At 33.2% G+C, this 8,623-nt stretch overlaps 1 long non-coding RNA gene across 2 annotated transcripts; it reads right to left on the bottom strand.

Moving 5' to 3' along the window:
* Positions 1–4,921: 4,921 nt before the first annotated feature.
* On the bottom strand, positions 4,922–8,409 carry LOC145111627 (uncharacterized). Of its 2 annotated transcripts, XR_013710336.1 has the most exons (3): positions 7,506–8,409; positions 7,022–7,204; positions 4,922–5,694 (listed from the first exon to the last, which is right to left on the bottom strand). It is a non-coding gene; the product is annotated as an uncharacterized LOC145111627 (long non-coding RNA). The 2 variants fall into 2 exon arrangements; XR_013710335.1 differs by lacking the exon at positions 4,922–5,694 and having other exon boundaries at positions 6,871–7,204.
* Between the last annotated feature and the right edge of the window lie 214 nt (positions 8,410–8,623).

The following is an 8,623-nucleotide window of genomic DNA, read 5'->3' as shown; positions in this document are numbered from 1 at the left end:
AGTCGCGGAGCCGGACCACAATCATCGTTGGGCCGATGCCCTCTCTGTTCATCCTAAATAGAACAAGTAAGTTTTCTTATAAAATCTTTAAACTAAAATTAATCAAATATGAGTAGATTTTCACGCATATTATCTAAAAAATATGATACTGGTAAAAATATCATGAATAAAGAACAAGATTATGATAATAACCATATAAACTCTATTGAAGAAACTCTTTTAACTATTTCAGATCAACTAAATAGGATTGAAGAAAATACTATAAATTTACAGTTATCAAAAGAAAATAAAATTGAAACAAAAAATTTTTATAATAATATAGCAAGCTCTAGTAATGTCAGCTTTATTCCTCATCAAATAAATGGAAATTTTAATCTTGGAAATAAAGATTTAATTGATGAATTAGAAAAAAGACTTACTAATTTTCGTATTTCAAAAAACGTATCTATAAATATGTTAAAAACAAATAATGACTCTTTTGACGAATCTGACGAAAGTAATAATGAAAGTGAATTAAATTTAGACAATCTTACTCAACAATTCATAAATGATAATGATGATATAAATCAGCTTACAAATGATTTTTCAAGATTAAATAAGATTAATTCTTTTGGTAATAATCCAAAACCAACTATTAAAAATTATTGGAATAGACCTTCTCTTCCTGATGTTCAAATTGAAGAAAGAGCTTTTCAATATGATCGTTCAGCTTACGATGGTACCTCTGTTTACGAATGGAATATCGATGGTAACTCTGAACATCAAATTCTTAATATTGTTCAAGAAATGACCATGGCAGCTAATGCTTACAAGTCTCACAATAATACTCAACTTCAAATTGTTAATATTATTATTTCTGGGTTTACTATATATATATATATATATATATATATATATATATATATATATATATATATATATATATATATATATATATATATATATATAGGGGAGCGTTCAATCGAGAATATTTCTTATCGCGAGAACATTTGAGAACAAATTTGGACCACATAATTTTTTAATTAAAATTATAAAATAATATTCATATAAATCAAAAAATAGTTACAAACAATTAAAAAACTCACTAACTAACACCACTCACCACCCAACCAACACCACCCACCACCACCACCACCCATCATTACCACCAACCACCACCCGCCACCACCAACCACCACCCGCCACCATCACCACCCAACCACCACCACCTGCCACCACCACCCACCTCCACCGCCTGCCACCACCACTACCTACCACCCATCACCACCACCCGCCACCACCACCCAACACTACCCACCACCACCACCCGCCACCACCACCCATCACTAACCACCACCCACCACCCACCACCCACCACCCATCACTACCCACCACCACCACCAACCACCACCACCAACCACCACCCGCCGCCACCACCACCCATCTTCACCACCCGCCACCACCACCACCCATCACTACCCACCACCCACAACCACCACCCACCCACCACCACCACCAACCACCAACCACCACCCACCATCCATCACTACCCACCACCCACTACCACCGATCACCCATCACTACTCACCACCCACCACCAACCACCACCCGCCACCACCACCCACCACCCATCACTACCCACCACCCACCACCACCACCACCAACCACCACCCGCCACCATCATCACCACTCACCACCCAATCACCACCACCTGCCACCACCACCCACCTCCACCACCATAGCCTGCCACCACCACCCACCTCCACCACCATAGCCTGCCACCACCACCCACAACCACTACCTACCACGTATCACCACTACCCACCACCCATCACTACCCACCACCCACCACCACCCACCACCATAACCACCACCACCAACCACCACCCGCCACCACTACCCATCACTACCCACCACCACCAACCACCATCCACCACCCATCACTACCCACCACCACCACCACCCACAACCTTCCCACTACAACCACCACCACCACTCGCCACCACCATCACTACCCACCATCATCACCACCCGCCACCACCACCACCCACACCCACCCACCATAACCACCACCCATCACTATCATCACCACTTGCAACCTCCCACCACCACTTGCAACCACTCATCGTGTATTAAATCACATGTGATTATATGTATTTAATCACATATGATTTACATGGACAATATTTGTTTTCACGTGTTGATTCAATAGTTGTTCCTATGTATTAAGCACATGTGATTATATATATTTAATCACATATGATTCGTATGGAAAATATTTATTCTTGCGTCGATTCAATAATTGTTCTAATATATTTAATCACATGTGATTATATATATTTAATCACATATGATTTATGTGGACAATATTCATTATTTCTTTCTCAATTCAATAATTATACTCATGTACTTAATAATATGTGATTATATGTATCAAATCGCATATGATTTATATTGATAATATTCATGTGTCAATATTTTTTCTTATGTATTTAATCATATGTGATTATATGTATTAATCACATATGATTAATGTGGAAAAAGAAAAACTATTTAAACAAAAACGCGAAAATGAATCTTGTGTACAAAAATCATATGTGACTAAATGTACAAGAACAACTATTAAACAAGAATGTGAAAATTGATATTGTCCATATAAATCATATCTAATTAGATACATATAATACTGAATCGAGAACGCAAAAATAAATATTTTCCACATAAATTCTTTGTGATTAGATACATATAATCACATGTGATTATATGCATTTAATCACATATGATATATGTAGACAATATTTATCTTTGTGTTCTTGATTCAATAGTTGTTCTTGTGTATATAATCATATGTGATTATATGTATCTAATCACATATGATTTATATAGACATCATTATTTTTTGTCCGTATAAATCATATGTGATTAGATACATATAATCACATATGATTATATGTATTTAATCACATATGATAACAGTGGACAAAGAACAATTATTGAATCGAGAATGTGACAATGAATCTCATCCACATAAATCATATATGGTTGGATACATATAATCACATGTGATTATATGTATTTAATCACATATGATTAATTTGGATAAAGATTTGTTTTCGCTTTCTTGGTTCAATATTTGTTATCGTGTATATAATTACATGTGATTATATGTATCTAATCATATATGATTTAAATAGACAAACTTTGTTTTTTCCAAATAAAATCATATGTGATTAGATTCATATAATGACATATGAATAATGTATTTAATCACATATGATTAAAGTGGAAAAAAACAATTATTGAATCGAGGACGCGAAAAAGAATCTTAGCCACATAAATCATGTGTGATTAAATACACATAATCACATGTATACGTTTAATCACTTGTGATTAAATACATGAGACGAACTAATTAATGAATATTATCCACATAATTCATATGTGATTATAGGTGATTATATGTATCCAATCACATATCATTATTTGGGCAAGATTTATTTTTTCTCTTTCAATTCAATAAATTTTCTTGTGTATTTAATCGCATGTGACTATATGTATCTAATCACATATGATTTATATGGAAAAAATGATTTTTCTCAATATAAATCATATGTGATGAAATACATATATAATCACATCTAATTATATACACGAGAACAAATATTGAATCAAATATGAATAAAATGGGTGGTGGGTAGTGGTGAGTAGCAATAGGTAGTAGGTGATGAGTGGTAAGTGGCGGTGGTGGTGGTGGGTGACGGTGGAGGGTGGTGGTGGTAGGTATTGAGTTTAATCAAATGTGATTATATGTATTTAATCATATGTCATTTATTTGGAAAAGATTTGTTTTAATGAATCTTGTTTATATAAATCATATATGATTAGGTATATATAATCACACGTGATTATATGTATTTAATCACATATGATTTATGTGATTAAATACATATAAATAATTCATATAATCACACATGATTTATGTAATTATATGTATTTAATCACATATAATGTTAGTGGTTGTAGGTAGTGGGTGGTGGTCGTATGGTGGCGATGCTTGGTGGTGGTGGGCGTGTGGTGGTGGTGGGTGGGTATAGTTGTGGCAGGTGGTGGTGGTGAGTGACGGTAAAGGGTGGTGGTGGTAGGTATTGAGTTTAATCAAATGTGATTATATGTATTTAATCATATGTGATTTATTTGGAAAAGATTTGTTTTAACGAATCTTGTTTATATAAATCATATATGATTAGATACATATAATCACATGTGATTATATGTATTTAATCACATAGAATTTATGTGATTAAATACATATAAATAATACATATAATCACACATGATTTATGTAATTATATGTATTTAATCACATATAATGTTAGTGGTTGTAGGTAGTGGGTGGTGGTCGTATGGTGGCGATGCTTGGTGGTGGTGGGGGTGTGTTGGTGGTGGGTGGTGGTGGTGGTTGGTCGTAGGTGATGAGGGTTGTGGGTGATAGTTGGTTTATAGTAGTTGTGGGTGGTGGTGGGTAATCACATGTGATTATATACATTTAATCATATATGATATATGTGGACAATATTTATCTTTGTGTTCTCGATTAAATAGTTGTTCTTGTGTATATAATCATATGTGATTATATGTATCTAATCACATATGATTTATATAGACATCATTATTTTTTGTCCATATAAATCATATGTGATTAGATACATATAATCACATATGATTATATGTATTTAATCACATATGTATTTAATCACATATGATTATATGTATCTAATCACATATGATTTATATAGACATCATTATTTTTTGTCCATATAAATCATATGTGATTAGATACATATAATCACATATGATTATATGTATTTAATCACATATGATTACAATGGACAAAGAACAATTATTGAATCGAGAATGTGACAATGAATCTCATCCACATAAATCATATATGATTGGATACATATAATCACATGTGATTATATGTATTTAATCAGATATGATTTATGTAGACAATATTTATTTTTGCGGTTTTAAATGAATAATTTCTTTTGTGTAATTTGTCACATGTGATTATATGTATATAATCACATATGATTTGAGGTGGACAAGATTCATTTTTTCCTTCTTGATTCAATAGTTGTGCTCATGTACTTAATCACATATGATTATACATATAATCACATATGATAAAATAAATGAGAACAACTATTGAATCAACAAAGCAAAAATGAATTATGTCCACATAAATCATATGTGATTAGATTCAAATCATAACATGTGATTATATGTATTTAATCACATATGATTAGTTTGGATAAAGATTTGTTTTCGTGTTGTTGTATCAATATTTGTTATCGTGTATATAATTACATGTGATTGTATGTATCTAATCACATATGATTTAAATAGACAAGATTTGTTTTTTCCAAATAAAATCATATGTGATTACAAACATATAATCACATCTGATTAAATGTATTTAATCACATATGATTAAAGTGGAAAAAAAATTTATTGAATCGAGAACGCGAAAATGAATCTTAGCCACATAAATCATATGTGATTAGATACACATAATTATATGTTATTAGGGTATCCGTAAACAATAACATAAACCAAGTAATTCCTACATAATAGGAGAGTTAGTATAACTCGCCTCACTGAGCTTGAAAATTAGCTAGCATGAGCAAGATGGATCATTTCCTTTCCGAGAACCTACACAAAAATTATAACATTATTTATCTTGTGTTTGTTGTATTAATCTTATAAAACTTATATACATATTTCCTTATTTTCTCTTTGATTGTAGTCTTCTATTTGGGATATGCTTTCTTACCTTTCAACCCATTATTAAATTTTGATAAAATTATATTGGTAAAGTTCTTCCTTTTATCTTTTCAGAAATATAAATATCTCGTTCTAATGATTTTTGGTTTGTTTTATATTAAATTTACAAGTTGGTAACTTTTAGTTGTCACTTTCTGTACCACTCAACACTCTTGGAATAAACTGTATCAATCTACTAAGAATTACATCATTCCCTTTATATGTTGGAAACTATACATCCATATATAACTATAGGCTTTGGAAATTTGGCATTTGGAGTTCTGATGAATTTATTATGATTTTTTGAAGACAGTGCATCAAAATTTATGACAGCATGGACCAGCCTGAGACGATTGCCAATTTTACCCATCAAGGATTTGGAATTTCGAAATGTGATTCAAATTTTGAATAAAGTAGACACACTAAGATTTCTAGAAAACTAAGTCTCATGATTTTTAGATGTTCGTATTGACTTTCATGGATTTTAGTAGTTGGACGACAGATTTGGGAAAATTGATCATAATAGCTTCTAAATCACTTTTGGTGTTCTATTAAGGAGTTAATGGTTAAGCCTTAAGTTTATGACTTTTAACATGATTGTTGGTTACTTATTAGGCTATAGAGATGTGCAATTCAATTTAACCTAAGAGCCTTAATGCTTGTCATAATGAGGGTTCAAAGTTAAGGATTTTCAAATAAAATGTTACTTTCATACTTATTAGGTTCTTTCAGACAATACGACAAACACCTTGTGTGCATGAAATCCTACAGTGATCATCAATTCTCTAATAGACTCCAATCCAGCCCTAGATCTTAATATTTTCAATAAGAACAATCCAATCCAACTGTATGCATAATTCCTCACAAAAGCAAGCAAATGAACAAGCAAGTTCAAGCTATAAAAATTCCCAATCATATGGAACTTTAATTGATAAGAACAATACTTTACTCACTAACTAAATATGTTCAAGATATTTATTGGTTGAGAATTAGAAACCCAAAAGCATTTAATTAATAAAGATGGAATTAAGAATTCCATCTAGTTAACTAGTTCTTAAATGTTGCTGGAACAACAAACCAAAACGCATCAAATAAAAGTTAAATAAGAAGCCCGAATCACAGGTTTTGAAGAGTTGATTAATGTTCTCACAAATTTGTGGGACGGTTGGAATGATGATGGAAGAGAAAATTGGCTGAAATCATGATTAAAACTTACCTCAGTGTTGAAAGACAGCAACTTGAGATTCAAGTCTTGGATGAAAAGGTACAAAATATATTTTCCAGAAGGAGTTTTCACACATATAACCTGGATAGATTTCGATCCTAAGAGCAGCTAATCTTGTTGCTAAGCTTTCTACAGTCAACGCGTGTTCTCGTTGTGCATCAAACATCTCAAAATCTGGTAAATAAGAAAACAAAAGAGAAATTTAAGTACCAAATCGACATATTTAGTAAGTATGAGTTCTTGTAGATAATGGAAACAAATAAAAGATTCCCCATAAAATCAAAACACTTGTATTAGAGGAAGCTATTAACAATGGTAAAAAGGAATCAAACTCAGGAGAGTTGATGCAATTACCACTATGAAACACTTCGCAACACTAAATTAGGATCAAGTATCAGAGAATAATTAATGTTTAGCAAGCGTAAGCATGGTACAAGAAGATTCAATTGAAAACTAGTTACTACTAATTTTATACCTTGAATATTATAGTAGCGTCTCTGGTTCAACTATTTGCAACATAGACCCCACCACCTCCGCTAACTGCCTCCTCAAGAACCAGGCTCACTCCATGACAATTCAATCACCAATTCCGATGCATCTTGATCAGTACCCTCTTATCCACCATTCATAGCTTCCGTTAATATTGTCATCATCGCTGGAAGAAAATTTTGAGAAATAGGGTTGTAGCAGATGCCGAGTTTGAGAAATAGGGATTCAGATCAATTTGTTTGCATAGGTTGAATGCAAGTTTGCTTGCAATCGTTGCTAGTTCACTAAAGACATCAGGTGAGATATTAGGGCTTCGAACTGCGACAAATCGGATCTTAGAATCGCCGCCAGTTGTAATTGCTGAACTTGAGGATCTATTGTCGCAAACGTAATCTCCTGTAGTGATTGATAGTGTCGATCCGATTACCGGTAGCTTTGACGACGACGGAGTGGAGAGAATAGAATGGAGAAAATGGAGTGCGTGTTTGGATTTGAACGAAAGACTAAATAGCGAAAAGGGGCTGTACTAGTGGTAGTAGGCATAAAAAGTGTAACAACGATGCTTTATGTTCGAATATTAGAAGGAAACATCAGATCCGAGGGGACTGAAGAGGCGGCCGGTCGTTAACATTATCAGAAACCTTTACGCCAGAGATAAGAGATATATATACATGGTTTCCAACGGTGGGAGGAGTAGAGACTGAGGAAGGAGGTGAACAACCATAGGAAAGTGGAGAGGCAACGACAGGTGATTCCGATGGCGTTACGGGGACTCCGGTGGTGGTCCGGTGACTCCGGCAGTGGTGGTTCCGTGATCAGTGGTGGTCTAGCTTGAGAATCAAACATTCAATTTTAGTTATGACTTTAATAAATTAACGTCTATATTTATTCTCAATTGTTCTCTTTGTAAAAAATGTTCTCATTTGAATATATATATATATATATATATATATATATATATATATATATATATATATATGATTTAGGGAATATGTGGCTGTCATGTACCTAATGTTAGATATAGAACCATAAAAAAACTACATAGTTTTAACAAAATGCAATCAAATCTTTCTACCATCTTTTTTGCATCCTCTACTAGAGCTT

Source organism: Lactuca virosa, chromosome 5, assembly GCF_052849685.1.
Source record: "Lactuca virosa cultivar CGN04683 chromosome 5, Lactuca_virosa_CGN04683_v6, whole genome shotgun sequence".
NCBI classification, from domain to species: Eukaryota; Viridiplantae; Streptophyta; class Magnoliopsida; order Asterales; family Asteraceae; genus Lactuca; species Lactuca virosa.
This window is presented reverse-complemented; position numbering and strand designations above follow the sequence as displayed.